Below are 19,802 nucleotides of genomic sequence, written 5' to 3' on the forward strand. Positions count from 1 at the left end.
TACTAACACCCCTTACCCACTTCCCCATCCAATTGCCCAAATACAACTCTAACACCCCCTTCCCACACCCCACCTGAACACAACTCATACCTCCACACCTTAACTGCCCCCAAACCCAGTCCTAACATCACCTACCATAATGCCATCCCTCTATCCCTCCCCACTTTCCTAGTCCTACATTGTACTTACCCCTCAGGGACAGGAAACCAGCCGATTAAAACAGACCTGCAAGTCCCTCCAGGTCTGTCTCATTCTGAGACTATGCATGTCTCCAGTGGTGAAGTTCAGCTGCCTTGCCACAGGTGGTGGTGGGGGGAAATCTAGAAATGAGCCCTCCCTGGAAGAATTGGAAATTTGCACATGCTGCAGAAAAACAGAAATGTATACAACAGGTATTCAAACCAATGCATGTGTGAACAAATCTACTTATGTGTATTTCCATGAATACCTATCGTTTGTGCTTATGTTTTCTAGAATAGATATGCATATTTTATATCTACACAGATGTACATTCATATTTTATAATCTGTGGAATTAATTTTCAAAAAGAGTTATGTGCTTAAATGTAACTTCTGTTGTAGCAATTTTCAAAAGCCATTTACTCACATAAAGTGCACTTACGTGAGTAAAACCCAGTTTTACTTGAGTAAATGATTTTTTAAATCCGGCCCAATGTGTGTACATTTACACAACCCCCTATATGCACAAATACGGGACTTCCCGGAGTTGTCTGCAAGTTACCCTCCCTGCTTGTTTCCATATCATATATTCTACTAGCCATTTATTCATATTTTAAAATCCCATTATCTATATCATTACCATTTTATTTTTATTAATTGTATTATTCCTTTTTAGTTAGATTATTTCTTTAGATTTCCTTATCTATTGTGACACTTCATTTACATCATTTGCCTTCTCTTTCTGTCCAGAGAAGGTATATTGCAGTTTGCAGGGTTGTGTGTCAATTTTGCATGTAATAAAAGTAGATAAGGTTCCAGGTCTAATTCAACAGGCTGAAGAAAACTCCTGCTAACTTCTGTTAAGTTATACTGACATTTGTAACAACTCATGCTAATTTTCGTGATCTGAAATGGAATATTACAGAAATGCTACCATGTTCAGATTCACCTGAGATTTTTCCATCCCAGATTTTCAAAAAAACAAAAAACAAAGCTTCACAAATCTGTTAGTTGCCAGCTTTATTTTAATCTACCTTGCCAACGATAAAAACTATTTACAAAAGGATTTACTCCCGGCAGTATGCCAACCAGGCAGATCTGGGCTTGGTTCAGCTTATTGTTATCACACAGTCCCCAAAGCAAATTTATTGTAAATTCTTTTTTTATCCTACTAAAGGTGTGGTGCTTGCAGAACAAGTTTGCATGCCAGGGCATCAACACAAAACAATGACTAAACAGTGCAAATAATTTACCCAATCATTAGACAAATAACTTTCAAAAGGTACCAAGATAATTTTTCTATTTATATAAATGTAGTCAACAAGAACAAATTTGTCACAGTAATAAAATGAGCATTCAAAATGAAATATACTAACAGAATCTTTAAGAAAACAGAATTGCACATTCCCTAGTGAGTCCTCAAGTCATAGCCATAAAAAAAAGAAAAAAACGGGGGCTTTCGCAGAAAAAAAGACATAAAGCACAAAAACAGGCTAGAATCATTAATTCCACATGCCATAAGTTAAGAGATCATGATATATGTACACCATATATTACGGAAATTCACAGTAGGATCATAAACACTGTAATCAAGAAAATTCTGTAAATGTTTAGGGTCAAAACATTCAAAAACTTTATTATACATTCACAAGGGTAATTGAAAAAATTGCATTGCAAGGACATAATCTCATGTTGCATCTGCAGAAACAATTTCCTTCTCGTTTGTGTCAGTGTACAGACATCAGGAAAGGGCAGACTTTGTTGACCCATCAACAAACAACTTCTAGATTTATATTCCACCTTTCAACCACTTCAAAGCAGATTACATCTAAAGAAACATCCTAGCACAGAATTTTTATCAGACTCAAAAGTGAAAGCTACAAGAAGGATAGTTCTTTTGGGCTTTTCCTCTACAGATTTTTCCAAGAGGCTGGTCAGGTCCGGGCTATCCAGTGAAACTAGGGCCTGATCCTTGTTGCCTGATTATCCCTTTGTTTCTTTCCAGACTGGCAAACAGGCATACCTAGGAACTTTTGATTTCCACTCATCTCTTCTCCTTTATCATACATATTCGTATGTTCACTCTCACACTCTCTCATACACATACTCACTCACACTCCCCTCATTCTCCCAGACACATTCACACGAATGTTCACTATCACTTCTCTCCCTCTTCCACACACACACTCCCTCACACATGCACATGCCAAAATTGGGAGACGTGCATCCACCCGATTTTAAAAGCTGCCCACTTGCATGCACAAGTCCTGATATGTGACTCTCTCACTTTGAACGAAAAGTGGTATTGTGTGGGCATTCTGCGGTAGGGCCAAACAATGCACGTAAGTAGATACGTGCCTGGGTGCCTGTCCAGGTCTAGAGCCTCGTAACTTTACTTTTGCTATTGAGGAGGTGTAAGTTAAAAAAACAAAAGATACAGGCATTTGTGAGGGTTTAAAGAGTCTGGGATAAATGGGGAGAGTGCAAGCTAGAGAGCCAGGGGAGTTTGGAGGACCTAGTTGTAGACTGGGCAAACTAGGAGTCGAACTGGTGAAAGTGGTCATGGCATGGATGTACTTCTGTTATATAATTCAGCTCAAACCCAAATTTATGCGGTTGCGCATGCCCACTTGCAAACTTGGGTGCACACATATGTGTGCAGGGGTAATTTTGTAACATACACGCATGTGTGTGCGCACCTGTTATAAAACTGCTGCATATCTGGATGTGTGCCAACACACACACACATATATGTGCACCTGGTGTCCATTCGAAAGTTACCGTCTTACTAAACTAATTTAATTTTTAATAACAATGTACCCATTCAAAGAAAGTTGCAAACTTTTTTTTTTAAGTTCAAATATTTTACTCAATATTACAATGTATAAGAAAAATGTTGCAATCTAATATTTTGTCAAGTCAGTGATGACAGTAACATGCACTCATACATATAATATGGGCTCGGCTCCTTACAATAGCACCACCACCGAAATAAAACAAATAAAATTCGTACACAGTAAACTGGAAGTCAAAGAAGGCCACAGCTTTATTTAACATTCAAATCACCAGAGCCAACAAACTAACACAAATACCCCCCTCCTCAAGGAATCATCCGCCTCGCCCCAGCAAGGTCACCAAATCTGTAATAACCAGCGGCATCCAGCTAACAGGGACCCCCACCACAGCCCAGCAAGGGGTCCCAACAATGTGATTGAACCCACTCACATGCCACTCAAATAATAAGAGTCAAGAAAACCCGCCACCTAGCGAACTGCTTGCCCTCAGCCCCACCCCCAAGGAATCATGGCTCTGGTAACTCCGTCAACCCTCCAAACTGCGACAAACCCTAGCAAAGCACCAGAAAAAGGGAGGGAGGGAGGGGAGCAAGGCTGCCGTGCGGGACAAAAGGGGCGGCACCGCCCCCTTTTATACCCCTCTACAGCGTTCGGAAGACGAATCCCTAGTGCACTGGGGCCTATCAACCAGGACCCAGCAGATGCGCCAGGCTCTAGACCTGTAAAGTCGCCCCAGTAGACCGATTCAAATAACTCTCTAACTCTCTATCTCCCCCCCCCCCCATTTGCTAACCGTCACCTGTGAGAAGGAGCCAGCCTGCCGCACATATTATCATGGGCATCCAGAGAGGGGTTCCTCCTGCTCTCCTAATCTAGTGTTTCATGCATGAAAACAGCTGCTACAAAATAGCCCAGAGCTCACTGAGCACCTAGCCCAGTTACAAATGTACTTTTCTGCAAACTAGTTACGTGCTCCAAAGAAGAGGTGTAACTTTGAATGAATTATTCTGTGTGCACAATGGGCCAATTACCCAAGCAATTCCAAAGTGAATAAGAACATAAGAACATGCCATACTGGGTTAGACCAAGGGTCCATCAAGCCCAGCATCCTGTTTCCAACAGTGGCCAATCCAGGCCATAAGAACCTGGCAAGTACCCAAAAACTAAGTCTATTCCATGTTACTGTTGCTAGTAATAGCAGTGGCTATTTTCTAAGTCAACTTAATTAATAGCAGGTAATGGACTTCTCCTCCAAGAACTTATCCAATCCTTTTTTAAACACAGCTACACTAACTGCATTAACCACATCTTCTGGCAACAAATTCCAGAGTTTAATTGGGCGTTGAGTGAAAAGAATTATCTCCAATTAGTTTTAAATGTGCCACATGCTAACTTCATGGAGTGCCCCCTAGTCTTTCTATTATCTGAAAGAGTAAATAACCGATTCACATTTATTTAGACCTCTCATGATTTTAAACACCTCTATCATATCCCCCCTCAGCCGTCTCTTCTCCAAGCTGAAAAGTCCTAACCTCTTTAGTCTTTCCTCATAGGGGAGCTGTTCCATCCCCTTTATCATTTTGGTCGCCCTTCTCTGTACCTTCTCCATTTGCAACTATATCTTTTTTGAGATGCGGCGACCAGAATTGTACACAGTATTCAAGGTGCGGTCTCACCATGGAGTGATACAGAGGCATTATGACATTTTCCGTTTTATTCACCATTCCCTTTCTAATAATTCCCAACATTCTGTTTGCTTTTTTGACTGCTGCAGCACACTGAACTGATTATTTCAATGTGTTATCCACTATGACGCCTAGATCTCTTTCTTGGGTGGTAGCTCCTAATATGGAACCTAACATCATGTAACTATAGCATGGGTTATTTTTCCCTATATGCATCACCTTGCACTTATCCACATTAAATTTCATCTGCCATTTGATTGCCCAGTTTTCCAGTCTCACAAGGTCTTCCTGCAATTTATCACAATCTGCTTGTGATTTAACTACTCTGAACAATTTTGTATCATCAGCAAATTTGATTACCTCACTCATCGTATTTCTTTCCAGATCATTTATAAATATATTGAAAAGTACGGGTCCCAAAACAGATCCTTGAGGCACTCCACTGCCCACTCCCTTCCACTGAGAAAATTGTCCATTTAATCCTATTCTCTGTTTCCTGTCTTTTAGCCAATTTGTAATCCACGAAAGGACATCGCCACCTATCCCGTGACTTTTTACTTTTCCTAGATGTCTCTCATGAGGAACTTTGTCAAACGCCTTCTGAAAATCCAAATACACTACATCTACCGGTTCACCTTTATCTACATGTTTATTAACTCCTTCAAAAAAGTGAAGCAGACTGTGAGGCAACACTTGCCTTGAGTGAAGCCATGCTGACTTTGTTCCATTAAACCATGTCTTTCTATATGTTCTGTTATTTTGATGTTTAGAACACTTTCCACTATTTTTCCTGGCACTGAAGTCAGGCTAACCGGTCTGTAGTTTCCCGGATCTCCCCTGGAGCCCTTTTTAAATATTGGGGTTACGTTAGCCACCCTCCAGTCTTCAAGTACAATGGATATTTTAATGATAGGTTACAAATTTTTACTAATAGGTCTGAAATTTCATTTTTTAGTTCCTTCAGAACTCTGGGGTGTATACCATCCGGTCCAGGTGATTTACTACTCTTCAGTTTGTCAATCAGGCCTACCACATCTTCTAGGTTCACTGTGATTTGGTTCAGTCCATCTGAATCATTACCCATGAAAACCTTCTCTGGTACGGGTATCTCCGCAACATCCTCTTCAGTAAACACCGAAGCAAAGAAATCATTTAATCTTTCCGCGATGGCCCTATCTTCTCTAAGTGCCCCTTTAACCCCTCGATCATCTAACGGTCCAACTGACTCCCTCACAGGCTTTCTGCTTCGGATATATTTTTAAAAGTTTTTACTGTGAGTTTTTGCCTCTATGGCCAAATTCTTTTCAAATTCTCTGTCTTATCAATGTCTTACATTTAACTTGCCAATGTTTATACATTATCCTATTTTTTTTTTTGGTTGGATCCTTCTTCCAATTTTTGAATGAAGATCTTTTGGCTAAAACAGCTTCTTTCACCTCCCCTTTTAACCATGCCAGTGATCGTTTTGCTTCCTTTCACCTTTCTTAATGCGTGGAATACATCTGGTCTGTGCTTTTAGGATGGTATTTTTTAACAATGACCACGCGTCTTGCAAACTTTTTACCTTTGTAGTTGCTCCTTTCATTTTTTTTCTATTTTTCTCATTTTATCAAAGTTTCCCTTTTGAAAGTTTAGCACGAGAGCCGTGGATTTGCTTACTGTCCCCCTTCCAGTCATTAATTCAAATTTGATCATATTATGATCATTATTGCCAAACGGCCCTACCACTGTTACCTCTCTCAACAAATCCTGTGCTCCACAGAGAACTAGATCTAAAATTGCTCCCTCTCTCGTTGGTTCCTAAACCAATTGCTCCATAAAATTGTCATTTATTCCATCGAGGAACTTTATCTCTCTAGCATGTCCCGATGTTATATTTACCCAGTCAATATTGGGGTAATTGAAATCTCCCATTATTACCGCACTACCAATTTGGTTAGCTTCCCTAATTTCTCTTAGCATTTCACTGTCCATCTCACCATCTTGACTAGGTGGACGGTAGTCTTCCCCAACACACAAGGGATTTCTACCCATAAAGATTCGATTGTGCATTTAATCTCATGCAGGATGTTTATCCTGTTGGACTCTGCCATTCCTGACATAAAGCGCTACACCGCCTCCCGGGTGCTCCTCTCTGTCCTTGTGATATAATTTGTACCCCGGTATAGCACTGTCCTATGTATGTGCATAAGTTTGTTTTGAAAATGTTGGCTAAAGGTTGCATGTAGAAGTTACATGCAGGCTTTAGCCTGACTCACGCAGTTATTAAATTACCCTCAAAATGTATGTAAAGGGATACCAATATGCCAGCAGTATGTGTCAGAGATCTCACTAGACCTTGGTATGATGTTAGTGTAGTAAATTGTACCACTTCTCAGTGACATGGGTAGAAGGCGTTTATAAAAATCCCTGCACCCATATGATGCAGGAGGACAAGACGACTAGGGGAGGCTTGAAGAGTCAGCCTTAGCACAGGGCTAAGAGTGGCTCTCCTTCTGGAGGTCACTTGTTGGGCCGGTCCTTCCACAGGGAAGGTTTGGGGAGAAGCAAAGAAAAAAAGCTGTACCTGTTCGGCGAAAGTGGCTGGGACCTGAGGGAGAGTTTGTCCAGCCTTGCTGAGAAGAAGCAGCTCAGGAAGGGGAAGTCCTGGGAGTCTAGATTAAGCTGGAAGGAATGTTCCTGAGACAAGATCAGAGTCTGAGAAATCCCACAAAGAAAGGGAATTTGCAGAAACTGCTGAATATGTACAGGCAAGTTGTCAGAGGAGACACAACCTGCCTGGAAAACTCCACAGAGTTGAAGACTAACCAAGTCATTCAGTCAGAGGTTCTACAGAGGAACAGATGGAGAAGGTGGTCTACAACCCAAAATGTACTGGGAGGGCCCAGTGAGGAAAGATACCTGCTAATAAGAGTCCTGTTTGGGAACATGTGTGAGAAAGTGTGAGACAAATTAATTTTTGTACTTGTGGACTTTGTTTAGTGAGATGCACTATAAACTGCTGACTGTGTAATAGGTAATGAAAGAGAGCATGGAAAAACAGATATTTAACAAATATAGAAACACATATGCATCACTAGACAACAGGGACAATGGAAACAACTGTTAACTGGCAAGGTAAAGTCTTCAGGGCAAAAATGAAAGATTTGATTGTTCCTCAAGATGGTTTGAGAGAAGGAAGAGAATATAAGCAGTGTCCCTAGTTTCCCTTGAGTCCACAGATGTGGCAGTTAGTTACCACAGATCTTCAGGCCACAGAATTGTGAGAAATTATTTTATCAGTTTGCACTCACCACACTCCAGCCTCCAAATATTAGCCAGTCCACCTCTCCTAGAGTCTTCTTCTGCCATCACCTGTCTCTTCACCGGCCTCCTGCTCACAACCACCACTCCAGTCCAGCTTTTCCCCAGCCTCACAGAAGAAGACTCCTAGAGTCTTCTTCTGCCATCACCTGTCTCTTCACCGGCCTCCTGCTCACAACCACCACTCCAGTCCAGCTTTTCCCCAGCCTCACAGTCTTCTGTGAGGCTGGGGAAAAGCTGGACTGGAGTGGTGGTTGTGAGCAGGAGGCCGGTGAAGAGACAGGTGATGGCAGAAGAAGACTCTAGGAGAGGTGGACTGCCTTTTGTATCCAGCCTGCTTCTCATACCCACCCCCAACGTTTCCTCTCTTGTTGCCACAACTGGATCATCTTCTCCTCTCTGCAGCCACATGGTTCATAGTGAGTACAGTTATACAGCAAAAGCATCCGGTGAGGTACTGGCAAATTGTTTGCTGAGCTAAGTGGGTGGAAAGGGGAAGAGGGAGCAAGAGAAGAAGGAGGGATGAAGGCAAAACTGGACTGCAGGGAAGAGAAAAGATGAAGGAGCAAGAGATAGGATGATGGAGGAGCACCAAGGATGAAGTGAGCCTATGAAAACAGAGGAGCACCAGAGAGAGAAAATGAGAAGAAAAATGGAGAATTGCAAGAGAAACTGTGAAGAACAGAAAGTAAGGAAGAGGAGAGACTGCGCAGTAAAGTTAGAAGAAAGGGAGCAAGAGAGACTATAGTGAGAGATGACAACGTAAGAGGAGAGAACGGAGCTGTGTTTACAACCGTTTGTAAAATAATCAACTATTGACACAATGCTGACAGCCACGGGCATTGCTAGACATGAGCACATTGTGGTCAGTGTGAGGGCAGTGTGCATAAATGCAGACCACAAAGTCCATTCTCCAACTTCTTATTTATGCTTTTTATGAACTATAAGGGCTTGAGTCATCCAAATCTTTTCAGATTCTGGAGAGCAATTTTACATAAATACATATGTATATACAGGGACAAATTTAGGCCTCTCCCACTTTGAGGAAATGATTGAGGACTGCCTTCCCTCCATAGCTCCTCCTCCACCACCACCATTCCTCCTGCCACCCTCTGGTAAATCTTTTAGACCTGCAAGGCGACAGTGCTGCCTTCTGGACTGAGGTTCAATCTCCCTGTTCCAGTGGTGGTCGTCACAGGGAAGTAAGTGCAAGGAATAAGCCTGGGTTCTCAGGCCCCATCTCCTCTAGGCTTCTCAAGGGGAGGGGGGGGGGGGGGGGAGGAGGCTGCAGGCATCGAGAGCAGAGGCCTGGGGAGAGACAGCAGCAGCAGTGGGTGGGAAAACATTGCAGGGTGGTGGAGCAGGGAATTTGCTGCCCTCCCCCAGTAATTTTGCCACGCTAACTTAGGCCTAATGGACCTACAGTATGCATAAATGCGGGCCTCAGTATATGTATAGATTTATTTATTTATTTATTTATAAATTTTTATATACCGCCGCTCATCAAAGATATCACGTCGGTGTACAGTGAACAGGAACTTACGCCGGAGCGTTTTACATTTAACAGAGTTATATAAGCGTTATACAATTAAAAAAAGGCAAGTATATAAATATTTGAACATAAAACAAGTAGAATCTTTTACAAAAACAGAACTATCATTTAGTTGTAACTTAACTGAGCTGAATTAAAACAACACTATAGAGTAAAGAGGGTTCAAGGGGAAAAAGGTAAAAGCTAAGGGAGAGGGTTAGAGGGTGATGGAGTTCTAAATAATAAGTGGTAAGAGGGGAGCGAGAGTGCTAATCTTAAATTAGGAGCAATATGGTACTTGGAACATTAAATTAGGAGCAATATGGTAGGATCATTAGAATAGGAGCAAAAATAGGAGAAGTTAGAGATGGTATATAGACAGGGGGTGTCTGGTAGAAAGGCAGGGCAGGTAAAGGAGGGGAGGACATATTTATTTCAAGTATAGGCATGTGTGAATAACCATGTCTTGAGTTTTTGCTTGAAAGTTTTGGGAGATGGCTCAAGGCGCAGTTCGGTGGGCATGGTATTCCATAACAAAGGGCCAGCAAAAGAAAGCGCTCGCGCTTTGGTAGAAGCATAGTTATATAGTTTGGGCGAGGGGGTCTGTAATGTGGCAAGGTATTGATTTCTGGTGGGTTTAATAGAGTTTTGAAATTGTAGAGTATTATTAAACCATTTCATTTCAGGATTGTGGAGGGCTTTATGGATAAGTGTTAGTGTCTTATGGTGTATGCGAGATTGAATGGGGAGCCAGTGTAAATCCTTCAAAACTGGCGTAATGTATATATATATTTGTGTGGGTGTGTGTGTGTTGCCTCAAAACAACACTTGTTCCAAAAGCAGATATTTCTGAGCTATTCAGACAAAAAAACAAAAACAAATATTAGTCACAGCCTGAAAAAAAAAAAAAAAAGATATTTGGAACACTCAACTCTGCCTAAATACATATGGACCTTTTATTCACCTCCAGAAGCCCTCAGATCTGTATGATCCCCAAGACAGAGTTCTGCTCGGCAGGTATGGGAGTTGATGAGTCACAATGGATGCTGTTGTGAAGCAAGTGTGTAATAAGGTATACAAGGGATGTTATGCCCTTACCCTGGCTGTTAACTCTGTAACTGCATCTGTCTGCAAGCTCAGTTAATTACAATAATGCCCACCACAGCAGTTGCTGAATAGATGTTGCTGAAATCTTGCTTTAAGTTTTTGGAACACATTAGAGGTTTTCTGATCCTGACTCGTCAAAAGTTGTTGCGGGTGACTACAGTTTTTCCTTGGCTGGAGGAAGAAGCTTTGGAGGCAGCAATATGGGATCTAAGGGAGGTAGAAGAGAAGGTGGAAGTATCTCATCAGGGCGGGATTATAAATTACTACTTTAGCTGAATCCTAGCAGGGAGATGTAAAGTTCTGTGCAGTGCCAAGCTGGTTCCATGTGACACAGGGTGTGTGTGCGTGTGTATTGCTCCAGAGCAGCTGTAATATGTTTACACTGTGCTTTTTTTTTTTTTTAAGTAATGGAGTATTGAAACTTGAGGACTGTACTGTTACAGAAGGAAGATGAAAATCCCTTTGCCCAACTCCTACTTTTCTTGTACTATGTTGTCAAAGTTCTGAGCTTTTTTTTTGACACATCCTGCCCTAAAATGCAGTAGTGAAGAAATGAGGCTTTAGAGTATAAAAAAGCAGGCATATGTTTTGTTTGTGAAGGGATTGTAACTCTTTGATCTGAAGTGCAGCAAAGACATATTATTACATTTTATCTTTATTCTGAGCCTTCCCTAACCATGGCCAAGCAGAGCCAACAGTACTGATCAGTTCTAGTTCCCCAAGGAAGTGGAGAACAGTCACCAGCGGCAGCTCTAGGGTTGTCAACTGGTCAGTATTTAACTGACCTGATTGTTTTTTTATAAGGAAGGCTGGGGGCTGGCATGACCTTAAAACTAGCAATGCAAGTGCTAGCAAACTGCCAACTACTAATCTCTTTGGTAGACAGACACTTCTCCCAATGCTCCAGCTCCTGCCTTCCTTAACGGAGCTCTCCCTAATACTGCCAGCTACGCAACAGTGGAAGCAATGTTTCTGTAAGGGTGAGGCCTATGAGCCCAGGGTGACTCACAAATCCTGCACTAGTCCTACCTCTGCCTTGCCCTTCCGCATTGTTTTCTGCTTATAAAGGAATGTTAGAAACGCCGGCCGCAGCACCCCGCGGCCGGATGTCATGGCCACCGGCTGCGGCGGGCTGCGACCAGGGTCGGGCTGGCGGCCTCGGCGATGACTACTCACCGGGAGCATTGGGGGCTCCTGCGGCGGCAGGCAGCCCTCTCTTTTTACTTCTTCGCGGCTTCTGCTGCTGCCTAATTGACCGCATGGGTTCGGCGGTCTGGCTCCTCCCCCTCAGCCTCCTAGGAGTCACGCATGCGGCTGAAAAAAGAATTTAAAGGAGCCATGACAGGAAATTGTCATAGCTCCCCTGGGGACTCCTCCTTCTAGTTCCGGTATATAAAGCAAGGTCTGATACTCAGACCTTGCCTTGGTATTGAGGTTCTGTGCTTGGTTCCTGTGTCGGTGTTCCGGATCCGTTCTTTGCCCCGCTTCTGCTCGTCTTCTCGTTGGACTGATTTCTTTGGCTCTTGACCCTCGGACCGGTGGTGATGATCTTCTGGTATTGACTCGGACTGGCTCTGGACCCTTCTCCTTCTTTGCTCCTGGATTGGCTTTGGACCATTCTCCCGTCTGCTCCTGGACCGGCTCTCGACCTCTCTCTGGACTTCGACCCTTGGACTGGATTGGGACTATCTTTCAACGTGTACTCCCGGACTGATCATGACCCGCTGGAGGCGCCAGCTGTCTGGAACCCACGACCTGCAGGAGGCGCCTGCATCCAGACAATCTTAATTATTCAGGGAGTCTCCTAAGTCCCAGCGGCCGTGTCCCTATGGGCTCCTCCTGGGGGGGATCACGAGCTTCCAGGGCGAAGCCTTCATCTCAACATCTTCAACAGGCCTTGCCATCTGACGGTAGAGACCGAAGAGGGTTAACTTCCTTCTCGGCCGTGCTGAATCTAACTCGGAACAGGGGTCCACTCTCCAATTCATAACAAGGAAAACCTGCATGCGCAGAACCAGCATGAGGTTTGTGAACACACACTGAGCTCACAGGCCCTGTCTTCACATAGAACACACCACTATGAATCGCTAAGCAGGAAAGGAGCAATGGGGCCAGGGGATTTCTGCTTCTCTGTGACCTCGTTCTGTTCCTGGAGCCCAGAGGTTCCCTTTTCTACCCAGCTCCCTGCAGCCTTCTTCTGTCACTGTGATCTGGAGGGTCCCTCTCCTCCCCACATCTGTGGTCTTTCTCTGCCGCTGAGGCCTGGGGATTCCCTTTATTCCTCACCCTATGCCCTCTTTCTGACACTGAGGACCCAGGATTCCTGCTCCCCCTCATTCACTTGGCCTTGTTTTATCACTGGGGCACTTCCCTTCATCCCACCCCCATGGCTTCTTTCTGACACTGGGGCTTGGTGATATCTCTTGCTTTCCATCCTTATGGCTGCATTCTACTGGTGGGTCCCTGAAAAGATACCAGGGTACAAATATCATCTACATGACAGGGCAGCTCAAATTGCTGGAAGGGTGGCTCTATGCTGAGGATGGCAGAGTCAAGCTGGAAACAAATCCTGCCGGAAACAAACTGCATTCTGGAATACTTATAGATAGAACTGTGTGATGTGATGGGAGAATATAGTAGTGGGGATTATATTACTGTCTACCAGGCCAGGATGAGGAAATAGACTGTAAAATGCTACCAGAGTTTAGACAGGCTAATAAAAATGATGACACAATAACACAGGCTCCTTCTCCCTCACATTTTGTGTGTGTGCCTGTGAGAGCCTATATGTGACACATAGGCTCTCACAGGCACACAAACATACACAAGCACATATGCTCTCTCACAGACACATTCACAGGTTCACATGCTGTCACACAGACACACACAAACACACATATAGGCTCACACACACGTATGTGCTCCCATAGACACATAGGCTCTCACACAGATACACACATAGGCTGTCATACAGAGACACACAAACACACACTTAGGCTCTCACACACACACATATGTTCTCACACAGACACATACACACATTCTTTCACAGACACACATAGGATCTCATTTACATAGATATATATATATAGGGCCTCCTATTATAATTGGGCCATGGTGGGATGAGCTCCAGCACAGCCCATCGGCCTTTCTGCTTGGGGGAAGGGAGGAAGTTGTTTGTAGGTGCATGAACACAAATAAAAACACGGGCTTCTCCTTCAGCCGCTGGCAGGTTGAGCGCCACCGATGGCCTCTCTCCTTCAGCTGCCTGCGACCTCGCTCCTTCCTCGTTGGTGGTCTCCTTCTTCAGCTACTGGAGGCCTCCCTCCTTCAGCCGCTGGCAGGTTGAGCTCTGCCAGCAGCCCCGTGGCCTCTCCTGCTGCCGCCTGTCCGCCGCACCCCCACCCCCCTGGGTGCGTCGCCCCATGCAAATACACAGTGAGCACACCCAGTCGGGCCGGGCCTGCATCTAACTTGCCAGTACTTGTGCTCTTCCCTAATTTCTTCATTTTGGTCTGTTTTCTACTTTTGGAAGATGCCATTTTGACTTTAAATGCTTCTTTCACCTCATTGTTAAACCATGCGGAGTCATTTGGTCGTCCTTCAACCATTTAAATGCAAAGAATACATTTTGTCTTTGCTTCCACAATGGTATTTTAAAATAATATCCATGCCTCATGCAAACGTTTATCCTTTGCAACCACACCTTTTAGCTTTTTTTCAAACTAATTTTCTCACTTTAGCACAGTCTCCCTTTTTAAAGTTAAATACTTCTGCAGTATTTTACTTAATATAAAAAAAAAAGACTAAATAAATAATATCCAACCTCCTGTGATTATGTCAAATTTATTGCTTTAGGATCACTGCTGCCAAAAAGATCCACCACTTTACCCCTTGCACAGAGCCAAAAGTAGTTTTCCCCCCCTCTCCTCATTGGTTCCATGACTAGCTGCTGCATGAATCCGTAATTTCTAGAATATTGGAACTTTACCTGCCTAGCATATCTTGTTGTGACATCTATCCAATCAATATTGGGGGTAATTGAAATCTCCCATTTTGTGAGAGAGAGAACTTGTGAGAGAATGTATTAGAGGGAAGATAAAATTTGAACGGCCCTACCTCACCCAATCCACAATGATCTCAGGTCCCAGGAATGGAGAGCAGGAGATTTTTAAATCCTTATTAGTTTTAATTATTGGGTGTAATTTGATGTTTCTGCTCTTTTGAAATATTTATTTTTTTGGGGGGGGGGGGGAACAGAACATTTTTAAATTTATTCATCAGATGTTTTGAAATACTTTATTGGTGTTTGGGAAATTTGGGATACTCATTCATTAGCTGGTTTGAAATATTTATTCTTTTTATGAATATGATTTTACTATTATGATTGATGTTTCATATTTCTTGATTTTATTATTTAATGTTTTATGAAGAATGGTATTGTTCCTGTTTTTCCATTGTTGCTCTGCACGTAGAGGCTGCTTTTGTGGGTTCCAGTTCAGCTTTTCTCAGCACGTTTCTGTTTATACTTTCTGATCTCTTCATTCTGTATTTGGTGAGGGTCTGTCTGTGTTCTGCATATGTGACTGAGGAGAAGGGGTGGGGGCGTGTCAGTTTTTAAAAATATAGATTGCAGGAGGGAGCTGGGCTTTATTTGATGGGCCGGGACAGAGACTGAATGAATTGGGGGGGGGGGGGGGGGGGGGCAGCAGCACAGTAATTGTTCGCATAAGGCAGCAAAAAATCTAGCACCGGCCCCATACAAATCCTCATCCCTATAGAAGACTCACTACACAAAGCCATGTCAGACTGGAATAAATGTCTCTCAGCTATCAACAACCTACTCACCAGCCTCAACCTGGTCTTAAACACAAACAAAACCGAAATCCTCATTATAGCACCGGAAAACTATGTCCCACCAACACATCCTAACGCTAGCCAAAGTCCGGATACCTCTTCACAACAAGTAAAAGACCTGGGAGTCATCATAGACAACGGATTCAGCCTCAACAAATTTGTTAGTAACACAACAAAAGAATGTTTCTTTAAACTACAAACCTTAAAGAAACTAAAACCACTCCTTCTATACAGAGACTTCCGCATGGTGCTACAAGCCATCATACTCCCAAAATTGGACTACTGTAACTCGCTCCTTCTAGGCCTACCAGCATGCACCACAAAACCACTTCAGATGGTCCTGAATGCCTCGGCAAGAATTCTCTCAAATGCCAAAAAAAGAGACCATATCACCCCAATCCTTCATCATCTCCACTGGCTTCCGATTAAATACAGGATCCAATTCAAGTCCTTAATGATGATACATAAGGCCTTATATAACATAGCTCCGCTCAATTTAACGTTTCAAATTCAGCTACACACATCCGTGAAACCGACTAGAAGCGCATATCAGAACAGACTAATCACCCAACCGGCAAAATCCTCTCTGAGGAAACGCGCTCTATCCACAGCGGGCCCTTCACTCTGGAACTCGCTACCTCCAGACCTTCGCCTTGAACCATGCCACGCTACATTTAAAAAGAAACTTAAGACTTGGTTGTTCAAACAAGCATTCCCTTAGAGCTAAGAGCAGGAAGAAAGGCATTTTCATATTATCCGTTTTTTTCTCAGCATTTATCTTCCTGAAGAGATCAATACTGAACTGTACTTAAACATATAATCATGTTGACAAACATATAACCATGTTATTTACTTATTAACTCGCATGTTATTTATTAACTGTTTAGCAATATTATATACTATTCTGTTACTTGGATTAATTATGTTCAATGTAAACCGCTAAATGAAGCGATAGTTACTGTTCCTTGTAAACCGGGGTGATATGTATATTATACAGGAACTTCCGGTATATAAATCCTTTAAATAAATAAATAAATAAATAAATAAATAAATAAAATAGTAATAAGGAGGACTAAGAAAGAATTTTAAAATAAGCTTGTCATAGAGGTAAAAACTAATTAAAACAAGTGCATTCTAGGGATGTGCATTTGTTTAAAACAAAATTGCAAAACGTGACAAATAAGGCTAATTTGTTTCATTCGGGGAGCCCCAAAACAAAACAAGGGCCCCCTGAATGAAATGAATCTTATTCATTCGTTTCATTTTAAACTAATGATTCAGGTCCAAAACCAGGGCCTCACCTAGGCATAGGCTGAGGCCCAAAGCAGGGGCCACGGCCTAGGAACGAGCACGATACCGGGGTCTCAGCGGAGACCCCCAAAAATTAAAACAACAAAAAAATCCCTTAACCTTATCCGCTAGGTATCCGACGAAGGCCGGATTCTGATGCCAGGGCCTAGGCCCGGACCCAGGCCCAATGCTGAGACCCGATCCAGAGGCTGGGTCCCCACGCCAGGGCCTTGGCCCAGACTCAGGCCTGATGCCAGGGCTTTGACCTAGGCTGGGGCCTGGACCCAGGCTAAATGCCACAACCCTGCCCAGATGCCAGGTCCTGACGCTAGGGCCTTGGCCTGGACCCAAGTCAGACACCTAGATCCATTGTGTAATTACCTTTTCAATTATTTCTTTCTTTGTGCATCACTTTGCACTTGCCCACATTAAATTTCATCTACCATTTGGATACCCAGTCTCCCAGTCTTGCAAGGTCCTCCTGTAATGTATCACATTCCACTTCTGATTTAACAACTTGGAACAATTTTGTTATGTCAGCAGATCTGATCAACTTACTCGTTCCCTTTTCCAGATCATTTATAAATATGTCAAAAACAAAAAAAAAAACCACTGGTCCCAATACAGATCCCTGGGGCACTCCACTTTTTACTTTCTTCCACTGAGAAAACTGACCATTTAGTCCTACTCTGTTTTCTTTCAATTAGTTCACAACCACAATAGGACATTGCCTCCTACCCCATGACTTTTACGTTTCCTGAGGAGTCTCTCATGAGGGATTCTGTCATATGCCTTTTGAAAATTCATATACACTATATCAACTGGCTCACTATTATTCACATTAATTAAATCCTTCAAAAAATGTAGCAAACTGGTGAGGCAAGAATTCCCTTGGGTAACTCCAAGTTGGCTATATCCCATTAAACCATGTCTATCTATATGTTCTAGAATTTTATTCTTTAGAATAGTTTCTATAATTTTTTCTGGTACGGAGATCAGGCTCACTGGTCTTTAATTTCCTGGATCACCCCGGAACTTTTTTTAAAGCTTGAAATTACATTGGCAATAGGCCAATCTTCAGGTACAATAGACAATGTTAATGATTGTATACCTTTTACTAGTAATTTGTAACCTATTTCATTTTTGAGTTTAAAAACTCTGGGGTATAAACCATCTGGCCCATTTGATTTTCTACTCCAGTGTTTCAATTTGCCCTATATCTTCCAGGTTCACTGTGATTTGTTTTATTTCCTCTGAAACATCACCATTGAAAACCATTTCCAGCGTGGGTATCTCCCCAACAACCTCCTCAGTAAACACCAAAGCAAATAATTAATTTAAAGGACTATATTCAAAAGCTATTTAGACAGATAACGTGATCATTATCAGTCTAGATGTCTTACCCGGCTACATTTATCCCCTTATCCGGCTAGAGGTAGCATTGGAAGCGTAAGCTTAACATTAAGGGGTAGATTTTTCAAAAGTACGCCCGCGCGTACTTTTGTTCGCGCACCAGACACAAACAAAAGTACGCCAGATTTTAATAGATACGCGCGTAGCCGCGCGTATCCTTTAAAATCCGGGGGTCGGTGCGCGCAAGGCTGTGCAAAATCAGCAGCCTGCGCACGCCGAGCTGCGCAGCCTGCCTCTGTTCCCTCCAAGGCCGCTCTGAAATCGGAGCGGACTCGGAGGGAACTTTCCTTCCACCCCCCCCCCCTCGCACCTTCCCCTCCCTTCCCCTACCTAACCCATCCCCCCAGCCCTATCTAAACCCCACCTAACTTTGTTCGAAAAGTTACGCCTGCCTTGGCCACGCCCCCGAAACGCCCCCGGGCCGGAACCACACCCGCAGCCCCACCCCCGGATGACGCGCCGCCGTGACACGCCCCCCAACATGCCCCAGACACGCCCCCCAAGGAAAGCCCCAGGACTTATGCACGCCGAAGCCTATTCAACATAGGCTCGGCGCGCACAGGGGGATCTTGGGGCAGGTTTTTGGGGGGTACACGCGCACCCCTTTGAAAATCTGCCCCTAAGTGTAGGCTTCCAGTGCTATTTTAGAGCAGTGTGGAGATGCCAGGATTAGGGCGAAGGGCCCCTTGCACCTGGCAATCTAATTTAAGGTATTGGGGGGGGGGGGGGGGGGGAGTGGAATTGGGAGGGTCAGAGGAAGAGTGGGGCCGCCAGATATGAACATTGACAATACACTGGGATGGGGGTGGTTTGGGTCTTGTTAATAATTTTAGGAATGAGGGGGTGAGGAGGGCATGGCCCAACAGGACCTTAAAAGATATTCTGGGGTGCAGCTGAGGAAGGGGATGCCCTGCTATCTTTATTTAATAGTTTTCAATTTTTGACAGTGCTACTTAACCAGATATCTTTAAAGTATCCGATTAAGTAGCAAGTTATCCGGCTACACAAGTCCAGATAACTTTAGAACCTAACCGGCTATTTTCAAACATAGCTGGATGTAGCTGGATAACTTTAAGCAAGTATATTCAGTGGGATGTTTATCCCACTTAATATACAGAAAAAGTTATTCACCTAACTTTACATGGATAACTTGTTCACTAAAGGGCCCACTGAATATTGGCCTCAGTCTTTTCACTATGGCCTTGTTATCCTTAAGTGCTCCTTTCACCCTTCGATTATCTAATGGTCCAACCAATCGCTCACAAGCTTTCTGCTTCGGATGTATTTGAAAAAAGTTTTTGCCTCTACGACAATCTTGTTTTCAAATTGTCTTTTTACCTGCCTTTCAATGTTTTGTATCTATCTTGCCAATATGCATATGTTTTTTTCTATTTTCTTCATTTGAAAGACATTTTTTTTGGCTATAATAGTCTCGTTCCATTCACCTTTTCACTACACGGACAATCTTTCGGCCTTCCTTCCACTGTTTTAATATATCTGATCTGGGATTTCAAGATGGTATTTTTTAAAAATATACAAGCTTGATGTAAAACTATTAACCTTTGCAGCTGCATCTTTTGTATTTTTTCTATTATGCCAGGTACTGGGAAAATTGGGGGTAGAATATCGGATGTTTGCAGAC

General features: G+C 43.2%; 1 protein-coding gene across 1 annotated transcript in view; it reads right to left on the reverse strand.

The window, feature by feature from the left end:
- GCNT4 (glucosaminyl (N-acetyl) transferase 4) overlaps nucleotides 1–19,802 on the reverse strand; it is a 75,688-nt gene that overhangs the window by 19,933 nt on the left and 35,953 nt on the right. The window contains exon 2 of the mRNA XM_029575071.1: nucleotides 190–363. The gene's annotated coding sequence lies outside the window, so the exon portion shown is untranslated. The remainder of the gene's footprint in view (nucleotides 1–189; nucleotides 364–19,802) is intronic.

Source organism: Rhinatrema bivittatum, chromosome 1 (assembly GCF_901001135.1).
Source record: "Rhinatrema bivittatum chromosome 1, aRhiBiv1.1, whole genome shotgun sequence".
In the NCBI taxonomy this organism is placed as follows: domain Eukaryota; kingdom Metazoa; phylum Chordata; class Amphibia; order Gymnophiona; family Rhinatrematidae; genus Rhinatrema; species Rhinatrema bivittatum.